Source organism: Pipistrellus hanaki (assembly GCF_964339955.1).
Source record: "Pipistrellus hanaki genome assembly, chromosome: 3".
Taxonomy (NCBI): Eukaryota; Metazoa; Chordata; class Mammalia; order Chiroptera; family Vespertilionidae; genus Pipistrellus; species Pipistrellus hanaki.
The window spans coordinates 22,673,669-22,694,850 of NC_140505.1; the positions used below are offsets into that span (position 1 = coordinate 22,673,669).

The window sequence follows — 21,182 nt, forward strand, 5'->3', positions numbered from 1 at the left end:
GCTTGCATGAATCTGACTCAGCATTTGTATCATCCATATTCTGATGACTTTCAAATTTGCATCACTAGCCCAATTCTCTCCTCCCAACTCTAGACTCATATACCAAAGAAGAGCATCTCAAATGGCAATTCCTCAAAATACTGAAAATAGAATTACCACATGATTCAGCAATCCTACTTTAGGTATATGGCCAAAAGAATTGAATGCAGGATCTCAGATATTTTATATTCACGTTCGTAGCAGCATTATTCACAATAGCCAAAAGGTAGAAGCGATTCAAATGCCCATCAAGGATGAATGAGTAAAGGAAATGTGGTATATGCATAAGATGGAATATTATTCAGCCTTAAGAGGAAGGACATTCTGACACATGCTACAACATGGGATGGACCTGGAGGACATTATGCTAAGTAAAATAAGCCAGTCACAAAAAGACAAATATTGTATTATTTCACTTATATAAGGTATGACTATGAGTATGAGGATATAGTAGTCAAACTCATAGAAACAGAAAGTAGAATGATGGTTTCCTGGGGCTGGGGGAGGGACAATGGAAAGTTTCCACTTTTCAAGATAAAAAAATGTCCAGAGACCAATTACATAACAATGTGAATATACTTAACGCTACTGAATTGCACACCTAGAAATGGTGAAGATGGTAAATTTTATATGTGCTTTACCACAATTAAAAATTTAAAACAAAAAAGATGCCTTTGGTTAATTTGGGCCCTTTTTTCACCTTGTGCTTGGAAATGAGTATCGGTGTTGCTGGTTCCGTAGTAAGCAAATGTGAATTTGCTTCCAAATGAATGTCAGAGGCTTTGCACATGTGGATGGTGTCTGTGGAAGGGAAAGAAGGTATACAGCATACTCATGGCAGCACTCTACTACAGGAAAGAGTATCTTTCAAAGGAGTATCTTCCCAGGTTAACAGTACTATGTGCCATATACACAGCAAAGACAATGACTGTAGAGGCATGTTTCGGGAAATGAGCTCAAAGTTAGGATGGAAGGGGTGGGGGGTTGTTAAACTTCTTAACACTATGAGACCTTAACGCTATGGGACCTTAACACTATGATCCTCTGCTTTTCTTTTTATAGGATTTAAATTTTAAATTATTATTTTTTAGTCCTCACCCAAGGATTTGTTTTTCATTGATGAGAGAGAGAGAGAGAGAGAGAGAGAGAGAGAGAGAGAGAGAAGAAGAAGAAGGAGGAGGAGGAGGAGGAGGAGGAGGAGGAGGAGGAGGAGGAGGGGGAGAAGGAGAAGAAGAAGAAGAAGAAGGAGAAGAAGAAGAAAGGAGAGGGAGAAAAACATTGAGGTGAGAAATACCAGTTGCCTTTGCAAACCCTCAACCCATGGAATGTGCCCTGACAGGGAATCAAACCCATGACCCAGTGCATAGGATGACACTCTGAGCCACATGGGCCAGGGCTGATCCCCTTCTTTGAATGGACTATCTTACATGAGGTTTTTAAAAAGTATTCACATAGTTTTTTATAGAATATGAAAATGCCTTCAAAAATAATCTAAAGACAGTCCAAATTCACAGTGACAAGGAATTTAATGTAGAACATAAACCTGGTCATGATATAGGCAGTGGGCCTTCTCTATAGATAAATCTGCTTTCTGTCTAATTTTTCAAGCATTACTTGCTCATTTTATCTTTCCCATTTGTATTACTCATTTCTAAAAACGAATATGCCAGAGATCTGTCCAGATCATTGACCTTGGCAAACAAATATGCGAAGCCTAAGGGAACTATATATTAAGCCAGTTCTTGTTGGTTTTCTCTTCAGAGGGAAGTTTGATTGCCTTCCTGTGGTAAAGTTTAGGGACTGTGCCAGTAAATGTTTGCAGACTCTGTGTGTGTGTATACCCAATAACTAAGTCCACTATTTGATTGGGCAAAGAACCAATCAACACTATTTTTGTTCGGTCTCTAATATGTGAGAAACATTTTTAAATTTCAAAATTATTACATACAAAGAATTATACCAATGACAAAGGTTGTGAAAAAAAATGTAAACATGAACACACAGGAGAGAGCAGATGACGGACTACTTGTAAGTGGAATAAGCAAGGGAGGGCTTGGTATTGGAGGCAAAAAAAACAAAAACAAAAAAACCAACAACCGCCTTTTAAGGAGGACCTATTTTAGGGGAGATGATAAGCCTGAGCTAGGCATTGAAGTCTGAAGAGATGGTGAGAAAGTCACGTGCGAACTCCAGCAGGCACCAGCCCGCCTTTAGTGGCGAGATGAGCTCCACACTGAGGGTAGACCTGGAAGGTGGCTGCAGGGAGGGATCCTGCATACCAGCCCCCTGCACGCCTTGGCTTCCCGAGGAAGGCAGGTGAGACCGGGATGCTGCTGTGGTGATGGTGGCGGCGGCAGCTAAAATTTCCTGAGCGCCAGACCGTGAGCTGTCCTTCCCTGCATCATCACAACATCCCCAGGAGGACGAGGCGACGTGGTGACTCAGCCTCCTCTCCCTAATCGGGACCGATACCATCCTCCCAGAACGGACGCTACCAAACGAAACCTAGGGCCAGGAGCCAGTGTTCGGCTCAGGCGCAACTCAGGGGAGACCCCTATAGAGAAAGCGCGCCTCCTATTAGAGCAGGAATGCGGGGGGCAGGGGGGTACCGGGCCTCGGGGTGCAGTCCCAGTCCCAGGCTCTGCAGCACCGCCCGCCTGGGACAGAGCCACCCCCGCTCCGCTTGCCTGGGGGCGGCTCGGCGGTTCCCCGGGCGCGCCCACTCGAGCTGCTGACGCGGCATCACCTCCCCGCCCCGCCCCGCCCCGCCCGGCCCGCGACCCCCCGCCCCTATCCCTCCCCCTCCCCGCCCCGCCGCCCCATCAGGCCCGGCGCGCGCCAGGGCGAGGGGCGTGAGACCCGCCGGCGGGAGGGCGGGGGGGACGCGGGGTCACGTCAGAGCGGCGTAGACAAAGGCTGCGCGCGCACGCCTGACGCACGCCTCGGCCGCGGCGGCGGCGGGCCAGGGGGGAGGGCCCGCACCGGAGGGGTCTGGAGCTTCGCAGCCTCGCGGCGGGTGAGTAGGACCCCGCCGCCTCCCCCCTGAAGGTCACCGGTCCCCGGGGGAGCCGACGAAAGGGCGCGGGGTGCGGGGCGCGGTGCCTGCGGTGCGGGGCCGCCCGTCAGGAGGCACCATCGCGGCTTCCCGGGGTGGCCCGGCCGGTCGGAGCGTCCCGCCCCGCGGCGGCGGCAGTGGAACCGTCCGCGCCCCTTCCGCCGCCCCTGCGCCGGGAGCCCGGGCCTTCCCCGGTCCCCCCCGCGACGGATTCCCGGGTCCTCTCGATTCCGGGGGAGCCCCCCCCCCCTCCCCCGAGCGCTCCATCCCCTGCCGCCCGGGGGTGCAGCTGTGATGCTGGGGAGGGGGGGGGGGAAGGGGTTAGACGTCTCGAGGAAGTGCCTTCGCCTATGATTTCCTTTCCTCTGTCCTTCGGCTTTCCGGGGATATCTATTCTCTCTTGTTCTCCAAAGGAGCCCCGTTCCCCGCCCCCCCCCTCTTTTTTTTTTTTTTTTTTTACCCCCGAAATCCCTTGCCTTCCCGTTTTGATTCCACGCCCTGCGAGGCATCCTCCTACCAGAGGGTCGTGTTTGCTTCCTCACTTTCCGTTTCGCATAGGGATTAACTCCGGCAGTTGAAAAGTTGGGGGAAATGCACCATAGGAAACATAATAGCACAGCCCCGTGGAAGGAAGTTCCATTCTGGTGTGTCTGTTAGTGCCTCTCCCTGCCCATGCCCTCCTGCCTTGGATCTCATCCGTAACCCCGGGATCGGTTGAAGGATTTCTTCTCTGGCTCATTTTCCTTAATTTTGGCCAGACTTTGAGTGGCTTTGCTTAGTTTCAGGTCTTGTAGATTCTATCTCAAACCCAAGGGAAATGGTGTGAACAGCAATTATCCTTATGCCAAAGACTGTAGAAAAGAGTCCAGTGATAATTCCTGTACGGTATTCTTTTCTCCCTTTGACAGTGATGTCGTGTTTTGTTTTGTTGTGTGTGTTTTTTTGTTGCATTTTTCAACTTTATATGCTGGAGGATTTGCAACATTCATAAGTAGATAGAATAGTAAATCAGATAGCCATCATCCAGCCCCCACAGCTCACTGTATGGCTAAGCCTTTTCCAATCCATGTCCCCATCCGTTTCCCCCTCCTTTGTATCTTTGGGATAAATCCTTAATGTCAAAAGTAGCTTGAGATTCAGAATTAAAATCTTGCTAATAGTCATCATGTACTTTTATTGGGACACGGTCTGCTATTAGAAGTCCTTCAGATAAGAAACACATATAGCCCTGGAGAAGGACTAGAAAAGGGTATCTATTATAAAATGATTAAGTTGCTGGATGCTGGAGGGGAGGTTAAAACAAGGTCTTTCAGGTCAGGATGAGAACTTCTAGGTCATCTTGTCTAACTTTTCATTTTTGATGAGCCCGAAAAAGGTCCAGAGAGGTTCAGTCCAGATCTACAGGAATCAGAGCTGAACTGAGATGAGGAGAGATCTCCCAACTCTGTGCTCGTTCCGCTTGTTCTTTCCACTGTACTATACTGCTTGCTTTAGGTTGTCTTCAGGAGAGAGAAATGTGTGGAAGGGCTATCTATGACCAAAAACTCTTACACTGAAGGGTTTCGACAGGTAAATGTGAAAACCTTTCCCACCAAATTCTGGTGTAATACAACTAGGACAGTGGTCGGCAAACTCGTTAGTCAACAGAGCCAAATATCAACAGTACAATGATTGAAATTTCTTTTGAGAGCCAAACTTTTAAAACTTAAACTTCTGAAAAACACCTGGGAGAGGATCCAAGATGGCTGCTCGGGTATACACCTAGCCGCAGCAGCTCACAACAATTTCAAAGGAATACAACTAAAATGTAGAGTGGACATTGCCCAGAGCTACAGGTAGTCGACTGACTGAAAACTCTACAATAGGAAGGAGGGAGAAAACCAGAAGGAAAATCAGAGGAGCTGAAAAAAAGCCTAAGGTACGGAGACATGCTGCGCGCTCGCACGCACGCGCACGCGGAGAGGTCGCAGCCGGAGAGGAGGAGAGGGCTGGGTGCTGCCTGGCGTTCCCTAGCAGGAAGGAAATAGAACCCCCAGCCTGGGCTGAACCCCCGAACCGGCAGCGCTGAGCCCCAAGTTATGTGCCAGACCCTGGGGACCCAGGCTCCGGCAGGGGGAGACAATCCCGGGGGACGGCGAAATGCGGGGCCCCCGGAGTCGCGCGCACATGGCGCGCAGAGGACTGAATGTTGACTCTGATGCTGGATTACCCTAGCCGGAAGAAACAAAGCCTCCGGCGGCAGCTCTGAGCCTCAGTCCAGACCTCCCCGAACTCCAGGTCTGGGCCAGTCCCTGGGGACCCAGGCTCGGGCAGGGGGAGACGGGGCTGTGAGGTGGAGTCCTGGGAGCGCGGCGAAAGGCCGAGCCCCCGGAGTTGCGCACACTGTGCGCAGAGGACAGTCTGTTGACTCTGATCCTGGACTCCCCTAGTGGGAGGGAGAAAGAAAGCTCCAGACTGGAGGAACGCCACAAGGAGCAGGAGCCCCTGCCGGACACCGGCCAGCCGGGCGCCAGCAAGGAGCCGGGCGACGGGGCCCCCAGTGGGGGGGGTGCCCCTGAGCCTTCGACTGCTGAGCGCTGGCAACGGAGCCAAGGACGGGGGCTGCTTCCTGGGCGGCGCCGACCCCGGCAACAGGCTGGAGCAGCGCGGGAGCCCGCGGAGAACAAAGGGGTGCCACAGGCCAACCTGCTGAGCTCCCAGGACAAGGAGGAAGAAACCAAAGAAGTTCTCAATGTGAAGAAATCAAGTGAGAGCAAATGATAGTAAAATTACTTAAGAAAGAATACAAAGAAGATCTTGAAAAATCAAAGACTAAGTCAGAACTCAACGCACCAGCCAACATTGCAACATAAATGCGTTTTGTTGTTTTTTTTAAAAAAAGAAAAAAAAAAAGAAGAGAAAAAAGAGACAGAATGTTGGAACAGCGGCGACCAGGCCTAGAGTGGCCAGGCACAAGGCAGTGGCAGCTGGGCCCGGAGCAGCAATGGCCAGGCCCCAGAACAGCAGCAGCCAGAACAAGAGCATCAACGGCCAGCACTGGAGCAGCCAGACCTGGGGCAGTGGCAGCCAGGCCTGAGGCAGAGGCGGCCAAGCCCAGGGTGGCCAGTCCAGGAACACCCAGACACGGAGTGGCTGGGCCCGGAGAAGCCCGGCCCAGAGCAGCCGGGTTGGGAGCAGCCAGGCCCAGAACAGCAGTAGACAACCACGAAGAATCCAGGCTGGGAGCGGCCAGGCTCGGAGCAGCCGGGTCGGGTGCGGCCAGGCCCGGAGTAGCGGCGGCCAGGCTGGGAGCGGCCAGGCCCGGAGCAGCTGGGTCTGGTGTGGCCAGGCCTGGAGCAGCGGCTGCCAGGCTAGGAGCGGCCAGGCCCGGAGCAGCAGCTGCCAGGCTGGGAGCAGCCAGGTCCGGAGCAGCCGGGTCTGGTGTGGCCAGGCCCGGAGCAGCGGCTGCCAGGCTGGGAGCGGCCAGGCCCGGAGCAGCAGCTGCCAGGCTGGGAGCGGCCAGGCCCGGAGCAGCCGGGTCTGGTGCGGCCAGGCCCGGAGCAGCGGCTGCCAGGCTGGGAGCGGCCAGGCCCGGAGCAGCCGGGTCTGGTGCGGCCAGGCCCGGAGCAGCGGCTGCCAGGCTGGGAGCGGCCAGGCCCGGAGCAGCAGCTGCCAGGCTGGGAGCGGCCAGGCCCGGAGCAGCCGGGTCTGGTGCGGCCAGGCCAGGAGCAGCGGCTGCCAGGCTGGGAGCGGCCAGGCCCGGAGCAGCCGGGTCTGGTGCGGCTAGGCCAGGAGCAGTGGCTGCCAGGCTGGGAGCGGCCAGGCCCGGAGCAGCCGGGTCTTGTGCGGCCAGGCCCGGAGCAGTGGCTGCCAGGCTGGGAGCGGCCAGGCCCAGAGCAGCCGGGTCTGGTGCGGCCAGGCCCGGAGCAGTGGCTGCCAGGCTGGGAGTGGCCAGGCCTGGAGAAGCGGCTGCCAGGCTGGGAGCGGCCAGGCCCGGAGCAGCCGGGTCTGGTGCGGCCAGGCCCGGAGCAGCGGCGGCCAGGCTGGGAGCGGCCAGGCCCGGAGCAGCCGGGTCTGGTGCGGCCAGGCCCGGAGCAGCCGCTGCCAGGCTGGGAGCGGCCAGGCCCGGAGCAGCCGGGTCTGGTGCGGCCAGGCCAGGAGCAGCGGCTGCCAGGCTGGGAGCGGCCAGGCCCGGAGCAGCCGGGTCTGGTGCGGCCAGGCCAGGAGCAATGGCTGCCAGGCTGGGAGCAGCCAGGCCCGGAGCAGCGGCTGTCAGGCTGGGAGCGGCCAGGCCCGGAGCGGCCGGGACCGGAGCAACCGGTCCCAGAGCAGCCGGGTCGGGTGCGGCCAGGCCTGTAGCAGCAACAGCCAAGTCCAGAGCAACTAGGTCGGGAGCGGCAGTGACCAGACCTGGAGCAGCTGGTTGTGGAACGAACCAGAGCAACAGAGGCCAGGCCCGGAGCAGCCAGGCCCGAAACAGCTCGCTCCTCGCCTGTACCTGCCCACGGCTGCCTCTCAGACATGGCTGGAAACTTTTGCGGGAACTTGAGGGTCTGCTGAATCAAGTGATGAAGGCTTAGATCTGGATGTGTTGAGTTAGTATAGCGCTGGGGTGTTGATCTGTAAGTGCCTTGGGTGGGGCCTGGATGAGGCTGGTTGACCTATTTGGAAATGTCTTTTGTGTGAAGTGTATCATTGGGCATGTGGAGGTATTATTGATATGAGATAATGCTAAGTAACAGATTTACTATCTGAAAAGGGATTTACTATCGGGGAAAGGGAGGGAGGAAGAGACTGAACATAAACTGTGCACCTATGGATGAGGACAATGGGGGATGGGGAGGGGGCGGAGGGTGGGGTGGGAACCTGGTGGAGGGGGGAAGAAATGAGGAACCTTTGTAATAATATGAACAATAAAGATTGATTTGAAAAAAAAAAAAAAAACAAAAAAAAAAAACTTAAACTTCTTCTAACGCCACTTTTTCAAAGTAGACTCACCAAGTCCGTGGTATTTTGTGGAAGAGCCACACTCAAGGGGCCAAAGAGCCGCAGTTTGCTGACCCCTGAACTAGGAGATATGCCTCAAATTAGTTCTTAAACTACATTGGGGGCAAATGTCTAATCATAGCTTTTCAGACACATGGGAAAGTTGTGACCCTAGAACTAGAATAGCAGACTGATAATAAGAACACGCTTTTAAAAGATGAGGTAACATTCACAGCTATTTAATAGTATTTGGAATATACCCCAGAGGTTTTGTTCTTGATATCGGGGAGAATAGCACTTTCCAAAAAACATTCTTTCTTGCCATTAACAGATAAGGATCCTGGGCTGGATGAATTGTGGGGTTGGTTTTTTTGTTTTTTTTTTTTACTATGTATGTATTTCCTAGCACGCTTTATGCTATTGAAATTTCCTATCTCAAGAAAGACAGCTAAGTTCAGTACTTGTGCCTCAATTTTCTTTTAAAATGAGATAGTCTCCAAGGTGTATAGAGTTCTTTGAGTTCAGTTTATATAATGTAACATAATTGTTTATAAATCTCTTTCAGTGCGGACTTTTGTGAGTTTGTGACCTAAATAATAGTTAACATGTGTATCTGTTACTGGGGAGATGCCGAGCCCTCAGTTCAAAGATGTTACCAGGGAGACTCAGAGCAAGGTTTTTTTGTGTTATTTTTTTTCCATAATATATTTTTATTGATTTCAGAGAGGAAGGGAGAAAGAGAGAGAGGGAGACATCAATGATGAGAGAGAATCATTGATTGGCTGCCTCCTACATGCCCCACACTGGAGGATCGAGCCTGCAACCTGGGCACATGCCCCTGACCAAAATTGAATCTGGGACTCCAGTCTGCAGACCTACACTATCCACTGAGCCAAACCAGCTAGGGCAAGGGAAAGATTTAAATCAAAAGACAAAGTGTAGAAAAGCAAGCAAGAATTTATTGACCACAGCAAAACTATACTTAGGAGAGCGAAACAGGGAATGCCTAGAAGAAGCAATAAGATAGACTGGGCTGTTTTGGCTCACTGGGAAGACAGAGAGGGGGGGCCTGGAGACAGGGTGAGCTGCTGCTGTCCTTTGCTCCCATGGTTGCAAGTCTCATGGGATCCCTTAGAGCACATGTGTCAAACATAAGGCCCGCGGGCCAAATCCAGCCCGCCAGGCCTTGCAATGTGGCCCGCACCGCGCTGTCATCACTGCACTCCGCTGTCAGTTTATGACATTGTCAGTTTATGACTGTTCAGTAAACCATTCGGCCCGCGATTTAGGCTGGATTTTAGATTTTGGCCCCTTCTCTGATTGAGTTCGACACCCCTAGAGGTTAGGAGGAGGAGATGGGGAAGAGAATGGCAGGGGCCTGCTCCCTGAGGACCTTAAGCTAGTTACCCTCTGGTTGGGGAGAAGTGCAAACCATTTAGTCTGAAGTTTAGGGAAGATTGCATTTATTAGGTGGCTGCAAACTGCTCTTTAACTATTTGTATAACTTTCCCTATTCCCTTGTTCTGGAATTTTCCTAGATTTTTACTATTCTATAACATCCAGTTTATGGATGTACTACTGGAATAACAGCATCTCGGTGTCTCGGTAAATCATCACCCCTGGAGACATGGGGTAGAGGGATTGTGTATTTTGTGGGATTGTTTGTGTTTATGGTGTTAAAAAGGGTGCATGGTTAGTCTATCAGGATTTTAGTTTAAGTTGCTATTTTCTGCTAAAGAATAAACCACTTCTCGTCTGTATGCATATCACAAAAAGTTACCTTTTATTTGAAAAAATCTCTTACTTTCTGGAGATACAGGCCAGAGATTTAAGCTTGAATTATACTGCAGAATTGTTTCTTCAAGTAAAAGAGCCTCATTGTGGTATGTCATTTACATCTTATGTACCATTATGCTTACTTATGGGAGGATTGACCAAATGTCCTAAGTTCCATGTAATGTCCTAAGCTACATAATGATGCTTACACTAGCATGATGAATGCTTTGTAAGAGTACAGAATTGTAGAGTTAGGAAAGTTACAAGTTCTTGGAGTTTTTCCTAACTCCTTTAAGGTAGAGTTTCACCTTTAAAGCACTTACATACATGTCATATGTACATGCCATACAATCACAGAGGCTTGTCTCCCTTTTTGGAACTCTTTATTTTGTCTTGTATGATAGTTGTGTGTTTTGTTTGTACCTCCTATTAAACTATAAGCTCAGGATCTGCATTATTAGAATAATCCTTTGTGAAAAGTAGGAGCATATTAGTTTTCTTGACTTTTTAAATTAAAAGACAAAAACTGGTGAAGAAACTTAAATCCAGGGAAGCTAGTAACTAATAGACCAGATAGTAACAGAACTATTGCTCAAACCTAAGACAGCTCCTGAGTTCCAGGGGCAAACACTTTGTATTGTATCATTTTGTTCATGCCTTGGAGGAATTGGGAGGGGGGAAAAGTATATATTTTTTTCTTACCTGTTAAAGATGTATTATTTTCAGGCTCTGCTTTACAAGTATTTGACCACTGCTACCCAGTAGAAATCCTATATAATAAAGAGATAATATGCAAATGGTTGTCACACCCTCACACCATCATGCTATTATGGCTCAGACACTCAACACGGGAGAGAGGAATGGGGACCAACCAGGCTGCGGCCCAGAGAGGGACAAGCTGACTGCTGTATGGTCTGGGCGACAGCGGCTGCACATGTGGCCCGGGAGAGGGATAAGCCGCTCACCATACCCTGCAGCTGTGGCCAGCCTGGGCGAAGCTGGCTGGGGTCCTGGGTGCCTATGGCCAGCCACAGGGAGGGAAGCCTGGGTCCCGAGTGCCTGCTCCAGCCGGAGGAGGGAATCCTGGGTCTTGGGTGTGGGGTAACGCAGAAGCGGTTAGGGGCCATCAGGCCAGTAGGGGAGCAGTTAGGGGTGATCAGGCCAGTAGGGGGAGCAGTTAGGAACGATCAGGCAGGCAGGCAGAGGTGGTTAGGGGCCAGTGGTCCTGGATTGTGAAAGGCAGTCGGATATCCCCCAAGGGGTCCCAGATTGGAGAGGGTGCAGGCCAGGCTGAGGGACCCCTCCTTCCCCGTGTATGAATTTTATGCACCAGGCCTCTAGTATAATATAAGCCTATATAATAATACCTACTTATAAAAAATGTAAAAAGAGTGCCCTGGCTGTTGTGGCTCAGTGATTGAAGTGGTGGCCTGTGCACTGAATGGCCACAGGTTCTATTCCTGGTCAAGAGCACATACCTGGGTTGCAGGGTCAATCCCTGGCCCAATCCGGGTGCTTGTGGGCAGCAACCAATCAGGCACCTGTTATTATAGATTTGTGTGTGTCTCCCCCCCCCCAAAAAAAAAATACCGTATTTTTCGGACCATAAGACGCACTTTTTTCCCCCAGAAGTGGGGGGAAAACGTCCCTGCGTCTTATGGTCCAAATATAGCCTACACATATACTGTAAAAAAAAAGTTTTTTTACTTGCCCGGCTCTGTGTGGTCTCTGTGTGCTTGCCCGGCTCTAAAGTGGTTCTAAATGCTGCTGTTTACTTTACAGGGTTGATTACATGTGTTTATGACTGTGATATTGGGTTTTAATGCACATAAAATATTTTAGGACACTATTTGTTTCAGAATCTTTTTTTCTTCATTTCCCTTCTCTAAAAACTGGTGCATCTTATGGTCCGGTGCGTCTTATGGTCCGAAAAATACGGTAATTTTAAGAATATATTTTATTTAACCAAAATTATCTAGAATATCACTTAAACATGTAACCAGTATATACATTATTAATGAGGCCTTCATTTTTTTCATCCTAAGTCATTGAAATCCAATGTGTACTTTATAGAATATTTCATTTTGGCCCAGCCACTTTCATGTGCTCAGGAGTCATGTGTTGGTGGCTGCTGTATTGTGCAGCACAGGGTCACTGTCAGCTGAGCATAAAGATGGGGTGTTTTATGTTGCTTAGTAACATTCAGTTCTGAGGTTAACGTAGAGGTTGTGGTTGTGGTCATTGGGGTTTTTTTGTCTTTCATGTTCTAGTGATTTTTCTTTGAACAGTTAGTATTATTTCAAGTTTGTGGTGAGTTGAACAAAGAAATCTGTTTCATAAATTTTGTGCCTTTGTGAAAAATGCTTTCTCCTCCTTTTGTTGTCTGTGGGATTAATTTCCTCATTTTTTTAAAACCATCTAAACCATTCTTTTTTTTTCTTGTACACATTTTATTGATTTTTTACAGAGAGGAAGGGAGAGGGAGAAAGAGAAACATCAATGAGAGAGAAACATCAATCAGCCGCCTTCTGCACACCCCCAACTGGGGATGTGCCTGCAACCAAAATACATCCCCTTAACCAGAATCAAATCAAGGACCCTTGAGTCTACAGGCCAATGCTCTACCCACTGAGCCAAACCGATTAGGGCCATCTTAACCATTCTCAAGTATAATTCAGTAGTAATGCTTTCTCATTTTAAATGAGACTTTAGTCATTGGGGAGGAAAAGCTTGACTACTAAAAAATGGCCTGTAACAAATTCAATAATAAAATAACCTAATAAAAAATAGGCAAAAGATTTGAACATTTCATCAGAAAAGATACACAGGTGGCAAATTAGCACATGAAAAGATGCTCAATATCATTGGTCATTAGAGAAATACAAATTAAAACTTTCAGATACCACCTCACATCCACAAACCCTGTGGTCAGCAAACTGCGGTTCGCGACATGCGGCTCTTCGGCTCCTTGAGTGTGGTTCTTCCACAAAATACCTCGTGCGGGCGTGCACATACAGTGCGATTGAAACTTCGTGACCCATGCACAGAAGTCTGTTTTTGGCTCTCAAAAGAAATTTCCATCATTGTACTGTTGATATTTGGCTGTTGACTGAGTTTGCCGACCACTGCACTAGTATGTGTAAAATTAAAATACCAATTATCGGGTCTAGTAATAATTAATGTCGTTTTTAAACATTTGTTTAAAATCTTGCTTGGCGTTGACTTGTATTGACATAACCTTCAAACACGTGGTATCTACAGAACATGTGAAGTGCAATTAACAAGTTTTGCTTGAAAAAGTTTGTGTTTGGTTTGGTTTTTGTTGCAAAACTAGGGCTAAGAAGATGGCGGATGAAGAGCATATTCAGCACTGCATGCTTTACGAGTTCCAATTAGGAAGAAAAGCAAGTGAGGCTGCAAAAAACATCTGTAGTGCTCTTGGTCAAGATGCAGTTAGCGCCAGAAAATGCCAGCGTTGGTTTGAGAAATTTCGCGAGGGAAATTTTTCGTTAGATGACAAGAGTGGTCGAGGCTGTGTGTCCAATTTTGATCAAGAAGTTCTTCAAGCTCTTTTGGTGCAAAATCCTCAAATTACCCAACAAGAGCTTGCGACAACTTTAAATTGTTCACAAAAAACAATTTCCAATCAATTGCGTGCACTTGGCAAAGTCCAAAAGTTTGGAAAATGGGTTCCTCATGAGTTGACCGACAACAACCGTAATCAAAGAGTCACAATTTGCAGTTCGCTCCTCTCTCGTCAAAACCGTTTGCCGTTTTTAGAGCAAATTGTTACCGGAGATGAAGAATGGGTGCTGTATGTTAATTTGAAAAGGCGGCCTCAATGGTTGAACAAAAATGAGGCTCCGCAGCCCACGCCAAAACCTGACTTGCATGCGAAAAAAGTGATGTTGTGTGTTTGGTGGAATTTTAAAGGAATTCTTCATTATGAACTTTTACCATCTAACCAAACCATTACAAGTGCAGTGTATAGTGCCCAATTGGAAAGGTTAGCCCAAGCTTTAAGAGAAGAAGAACCCGCGCTGATTAATCGGAAGGGCGTAATTCTTCACCACGATAACGCACGACCGCATACTGCAAGAATCACTGCTGAAAAACTGCGCCAGTTGGAATGGGAAGTTCTCCCTCAACCTGCATATTCTCCTGATATTGCCCCTTCCGATTACCATTTGTTTCGTTCTTTGCAAAACTTTCTTCTTGGAAAAAAAATTTAATAATGAAGAATGCCTCAAAAATGCATTGACCGAATTTTTTGCATCAAAATCACAAGAATTTTACAACAGAGGGATTAAAATGCTTCCTGAGCGTTGGGCACAAGTAGTAGAAAACAACGGCAACTATATTGTTGATTAAATTTTGTTGTATTAAAAAAGTATTAGAAAACGACATTAATTATTACTAGACCTAATATGTCAAGTATTGGTGAAGATGTAGAACTTTCACAAACTGCTAGCAAAATGGTACAACCACTTTAGAATGAGGTTTGGTAGTTTCATAAAAAGCTAAACATACACCTACCTTAGTTTCAGTCTTTCCACAATTTGGGTATTTTCCCAAGAGAAGTGAAAGCATATGTTCATACAAAGCCTTGTATTGTAGATAGCAGCTTTATTTGAAACAGTTCTAGGGTGGAACAACCAAGATGTCCTTCAGGAGGTGAATGGATAAACATTGTGATATATCCATACAACAGAATACACTCAGCAATTAAAAGGAATGAACTATTAATGCATGAAAGATTCTCAGAATAATAATGCTGAATGAAATAAACCAGAAAAGTTGGGATATGTGTTTTGTTTTGTTTTTTTAATATTTTTAAATTGATTTTAGAGAGGAGGGGGAGAGAGAGAGAAACATTAATGATGAGAGAGCATCATTGATCGGCTGCCTCCTGCATGCCCCTTCCTGGGCATTGAGCCCATAACCCATGCATGTGCCCTGACCTGAAATCCAGCCGTGACCTCCTGAATCATAGGTCGATGCTCAACCACTGAGCTACTCAGGCAGGCCAGAAAAATGGTTTTTTTAAGAAAAGAAAAAGACCAGGCAGTTGTTTCCAGTTATATAAATAATATTCAAATGTAAAACACAAATTTTGAAATTGAGCTGTTCATCTTGGTAAATGAAATGTCTAGGGTCTTAGAACTCCAGAAAATCAGTTTGTTCTTTTTTAAACTGATGGCCCCCAAATATAAACATATACTATTTCCTGTCTTTTTCTACCCCCCTACCCCGCCCCCCCCCCCCAGCTTTGAAGACTTATGTTGAAATTGGTACCATGTTATTTATTACCCAGCTTTTCTTATGTTGAAATTGGTACCATGTTATTTATTACCCAGCTTTTCTAGGCAAGGGGGAAATATTTAAGGTCAGAGTGACCTTAGATCAAGACCCTAAAACTGACTGTAATCCTGTCTTCATAATAATGAGTTGAGTTATTCTTTGGCCTATCATTCTGGCTTTGTCTTGGACCATTTATTTTATCCAGGATTAATGTTGGCTGTATGTGTATTCTTGTTTTTTAGCACTTCAGTTTCACTCTAATCTAGTAGCCCTGAGTGCTTTCCTGTCTTCTTGGACACATTTATACACTATCCTCCTAAGCGGCAACATCCTCTTCAAGCAAATTTCTTATTTTTTTGATGTTACACTCAATGTTAAACCACACATACTCTGTTGTGTACTTGCACACATTTGCTTGTTTACCATCACATCAGAATTGGGGTATTTGATGGGTCTGTGTCTTGACAGTACATTAGGAAAAATGAGTGGTGCCTCAAAGCAAAAGAGAGGTCAGCCTGGGGAGAATATCTGAGTTCTAGTTCTGCCTCTGGTACTGGCCAAGTTTTAAATTTGTCTCAGTTATTTAGTTCTTCCAAGGCTCAGTTTTGAGCCATAAAAAAAATAAAAATTAAAAAAAAAGGTTGGTCTAGAATTCTCATTGGTTGACTATTGAAGTTGCAATTTATTATTTTACTAGAGGCCTGGTGCATGACATTCATCCACTGGGGGGGGGGGGGGGTTTGCGGGGGGCCCTCAGCCTGGCCTTCACCCTCATGCAGTCTGGGACCCCTTGGGGGATGTCTGCTGCTGGCTTAGGCCCGATCCTCCTGGAATCAGGCCTAAGCTGGCAGTCAGACATCCCTCTTGCAGTCCAGGACCTCTCTCTCCTTACCACAGGCAGGATAGGCTCCTGCCACCACCACTACACTCGCCAGCCATGAGCCTGTTGAGCAGTGCTCCCCCTGTGGGAGTGTACTGACCACCAGTGGGCAACTCCTTTGTTGACTGTCTGCCCCCTGGTGGTCAGTGTGCATCATAGCAACCGGTTGTTCTGCCATTTGGTCGATTTGCATATTAACCTTTTATTATATAGGATTATTATTGCCTCCAGCTTTGTAGTGACAGTTACTTAGTAATAACTTCTATTTATTGAGTACTTTGTGTCAGGCACTATACTGATCACTTGCATTCTGTTCAGTCTTCACAGCAGTATCATAGGATACATATTATTCCCATTTTACAGATGAGAAGACTGAAGCATGGAAAGTTGATTTATTTTCCTGAGGTCACACAACTAGAAAGTAATGGAGGCTGGTTTTGAGTGCAACTTGTCTGATTCCCTGTATATTGAGTCGTCATGCTTTACTGCTTCTCTGACATTCTACTATTTTAACTAAAGACACATAACCAAAAATCTGGATTGGAAAGGAAGTTTAGAACATCTGGTTTAATACTGCAGAATCCAGATATGGGTGAATATCTTCCTAAACAGTCTATTTAAAGATTTCTTTTATTAATTTTTCAGAGAGAAAGGGAGGGAGAGAGAAACATGGACATGAGAGGGAAACATCAATCAGCTGCCCTCGGCCCCCCTATCAGGGATCAAGCCCACAAACCAGCCACATGCCCTTACTGGGAATCAAACTGGTCACCTCTTGGTATATGGATCAACACCCAACCAACTGAGCCACACTGGCCAGGGCTAAACAGTTTATTCTTTTTGAACAACAACTCTGAGATTTTTAATTGAGAAACAATTCACATACTATACAATTCACCCATTTAAAGTGTACAGTTCAGGTGTGTGTTTTTAATCCAAAATGTATTTAATGGGATGCTTCCCCACTCATCTTTTTTTTTTTCTTTTTTTTTTTTTTAATATATCTTTTTATTGATTTCTGAGAGGAAGGGAGAGGGAGAGAAATAGAAACATCATTGATGAGAGAGAATCATTGATTGGCTGCCTCCTGTACACCCCCTACTGGGGATCAAGCCCGCAGCCTTGGTATAAGCTCTTGGCCAGAATTGAACATGGGTCCCTTCAGTCCCCAGGCCGACGCTCTATCCATTCAGCCAAACTGCATAGTGCGTCCCCACTCATCTTGATTGGAGTTGCTTTTAGTGCTGCTTCTTTCTGAAGGAGCATCCTCTGAAAACCTTGCTTTTCCTACTGTTGAATGGCAGAGGGCAGTGAAGCAACCAACACACAAAACTACCGTTTGTGCATGGCTAAAGGTGGTGGTGATTTTATAGCATCCTGCGCATTTCACTTCCATGAAGTAGGCATCGGGGCTCTGTACCAGGTGGTGCTTCTCGTGTTTTCTGGGGAGGATGAAGGAGATCCTTAGTGAGAGGCATGCTGTCATGGGGAGGACATCACTGCCAAAAAGGTGCAATTCGGGTTTTTATTATATTCACAGATATATACCCAGTCAATTTTAGAATGTTTTTAACTAGCCTTGCTGGTATTGCTCAGTGGTTAGGACATTGGCCTACACACCACAGGGTCGTGAGTTCGATTTCTGGTTGAGGGCATGCGTATGGGTTGCAGGTTTGATCCCTACTCCTGGTTGGGGCTTGTGTGGGAGGCAACCGTTTGATATGTCTCACATCATGTTTCTCTCTCTTCCTACTCTCTTCCTATTCTACCAGCCCTAAGTAACCACTAATGTACTTTCTGTCTCTAAAGATTTAAATTCATATTATGGAATCACATAATATGTGGTCTTTTGTGACTGGCTTCTTTCACTTTACCTTGATGTGTTCTTTTTGTTTTATTTGTTAATCCTCACGTGAGGATATTTTTCCATTGATTTTTGGAGAAAGTAGAAAGGAGGGGGAGAGAGAGAGAAACATCGATGTGAGAGACACATCAATTGGTTGCCTCCCACACTTGCCCTGGTGGCCTGGATTGAGTCTGCAACTGAGATATGTGCTCTTGACTGGAAATCCATCCTAGAACCCTTCAGTCCACAGGCCAACATTCTATCCATTAAGGCTACCATGTTTTCAAGGTTCATCCATAGTGTAGCAACTACCAATACTTCATTCCTTTGAATGGCCAAATAATATTCTCTTTGTCAGTGTAAAAACGTACAAACCTATTCAAGCAAATTTCTTATATCTCACTACTCCCTAAATCTTTATAGAAACTTATTTGAGTTAAACAGAGGATACTTTTGGAAGCAAGATTTCAATAGGCTGAGAAAAATGCTTTGGAGAATAACAGTTTGCAGTTTCTTTTATGCATTTGAGATTAAGGAGGGTTCATAAGTAGATTACATGAGGTGGGAGAAAGCAAGACAGGGATCAGAATATGGGATAGTTAAGATTATGTGTTCTCTTGAAGGTGGTCATGCTTTAAAGGAGGGATCTGAAGCGGGGGACATTTCAAAGGTGTATTAACTCAGATGCCCAGAAACAATAGACAAGGCTTGCTTAAGGCAAAGGTAAGCCTCTTACTAAAGTTATATGCCTGCACTTGGCTGGCATGGCTCAGTGGTTGAGTGTCGACCTGTGAACCAGGATTCCTGGTCAACACATGCTCAGGTTGCAGGCTCCATCCCCAGTAGGAGGCCTGCAAGAGGCAGCTGATCAATAATTCTCTCTCATTGTTGATGTTTTTCTCTCCTTCTCCCTTTCACTCTGAAATCAATAAAAATATATCTTTAAAAAATTTTTTAAAAAAAACAAAAACTTAAATGCCTGGGACTACCCACCATGACATGATCAGTGAGGAATTTCTGATCAGATCACCTTGTGAGGTAACTTTCCATAAAAACCTTTTTTCATCCACACCTTGTGTGGATAAAACACATATTCAGTTGATGGACATTTGGGTAGTTTTTACCTGTTGGGCTATTCTGAATAATAACTGCTATAAACATTGGCACAATTTTTTATGTAGATAGTTGTAGTTAGTTCTCTTGACTATATACCTAGGAGGAGAACTGCTGGGTCATATGGTAACTATGTTTAACCATTTGAAGGACTACCAGACTATTTCCCAAGGTGGTTGTACCATTGCACAGTGCCAACAGCAATGTGAGGGTTAGATTCTTAATATTAAGCTAAAATGTGCACTCCTGTACCTGCCAGTTGTAACAGCATTTATCTTGTCTCTGGCTGGCTAGAGCCAATCTGCTTTTTCTGTATCTGAATTGCTTCTGCCAGGTTTTGTGGTCCCGTAAAGTAGTTAGATCTCCTTACCAGCTCTCTTACAAATTGACTCAAAACTTCTATGATAGTTTTAGTCTTTGCTAGAGCACTCACTAGGGTGCCATCTTTAATCATGAAACATTTTTCCTGGTTTCTACAGATCTTGTTTCCCCTCAGCGTGGTTTGGCAGTACTGGCTCTGGCTGTTTTGCCTCTCTGCCAGGCAGGCTCCACAGCAGTTTCTGAATGGGATCAGCATGACCCAGCCATATCTGGGGATTGTATGCACCGTAGGCAGGTAGTAGTTGAAACCGAATCTCTCATTAGTGAAATGTTATGCCTTCTTGGGAAATACCTTCAAGTGCCCCATCCTCCTTCCTAGTAACAGGAACTTAGAATAGTAATAATAGTTAATATATTTTGAGCATTTGCCTTGCTCTAGGCACTATGAAACTGCTTTATTTTTGTTACCTTGTAATCTTGAACATTACTTCTAATAGATATTGTTTAATAGAAGCTTAAAGAAAATAAGTAATTTACCTGAAGTCACTAACACTACTGGTTAAGTGATCAAGACAGGATTCAAACACTAGTGTGTTTCTTTTGATTTTTGAACCAAGAGACTATTACCTATTCAAAATGACAAATGTAATTTTAAAGATAATAAAATGGTAAATAGTAAACTCTTTCCATCCCTAGAAGCAGCTGCTATAGCCAGTCACTAGTGTATCTTTCCAGACATGTATCTTTGGGAGTGCATATGAATTGTATATATTTTTCCTTTTCTCCCCTCCCTTACAATTGGTATTTATTGTGGACATTATTCTGTATCAAACTGGGAGATTGTTTCTTAGTGCATGTGTGTGTGTGTTTCTTTTTACTAATAAACAGATGAATAATATTCCTTTGTATCCTCCATTAGTGGACATTGATGTTTCTTTTGGTATTACAAACAATGCTTCAGTCAGTAACCTTGCACATATATTGTTTTGCACATGCTTTACTATAAGGTTTCTCATCCTCAGCACTATTGATATTGGGGCTGGATAACTTTTTGTTGTAAGAGTTGGCCTGTACATAATAGTACATTTAATACATCCCTGCCTTCTGTGCACTGCATGCCAGTAGCACTCCATCCCAAGTTGTGACAACCAAAAAATGTCTGCAGACATTACCAGATGTTCCACAAGGGATTAAAGAATTGCCCTTGTTGAGAACCACTATTCTAATTTATCTTTAGGATAAATTTTTAGAAGTAGAAATGCTGGAACTAAGATTATGTACATTTAAAATTGTGATGGCAATTGCTAAATTGTTCTCTATAGAGGTTGTGCCAACTTACACTCGAACCAGCAGTAATTGAGGATATTTTCTCATTTTTACCAATACTGTGGTAAAATTTTTTTCTGCCATCTTACTGCCATTTTAACTCATATTTCTGTGCTTTATAGCTGACCTTTTATGGAACAGTAGTGCTTGCTAGGCATGAGGTAGTATTTGATTTGGGTGTTTAGTGACATACCTTGAAATGCCTTCCCTTCTATCTAGCTCTCTTAAAGTTTGGTACTAAGAACTGAAGACAATACTCTGGGTTTCTTCTGATAATGATCTCTATTTATAAAAGCCTAAGCGACCAGTGGACTGGTTGCCATGACACACACTGACCACCAGAGGGCAGATGCTCAAAATAGGAGCAACAGTGGGAGCGCAGCTTAGCAAGCTTACTGAGCAGCTGGAAGGACTGAGGGGGCAGGTGCAGCGGGTGGGCCTGCCGGGTGAGGAGTGGTGTTGGCTCCTCCCTGCCACCTGTCACTTCGCACATACTACATCCCATGTCCTGGATTGCGAGAGGGTGCAGGCCAGGCTGAGGGATCCACCGGTGCATACCA

General features: G+C 46.2%; 1 protein-coding gene and 1 pseudogene across 2 annotated transcripts in view; one reads left to right on the forward strand and one right to left on the reverse strand.

Moving 5' to 3' along the window:
* Positions 1–2,911: 2,911 nt before the first annotated feature.
* Positions 2,912–21,182, forward strand: part of GPAT4 (glycerol-3-phosphate acyltransferase 4) — a 48,265-nt gene continuing 29,994 nt past the window's right edge. The window contains exon 1 of the mRNA XM_084879782.1: positions 2,912–3,055. The gene's annotated coding sequence lies outside the window, so the exon portion shown is untranslated. The remainder of the gene's footprint in view (positions 3,056–21,182) is intronic.
* On the reverse strand, positions 16,947–17,494 carry LOC311620679 (small ribosomal subunit protein eS27-like; annotated as a pseudogene). Its single transcript has one exon. The product of its transcript is annotated as a small ribosomal subunit protein eS27-like (transcript).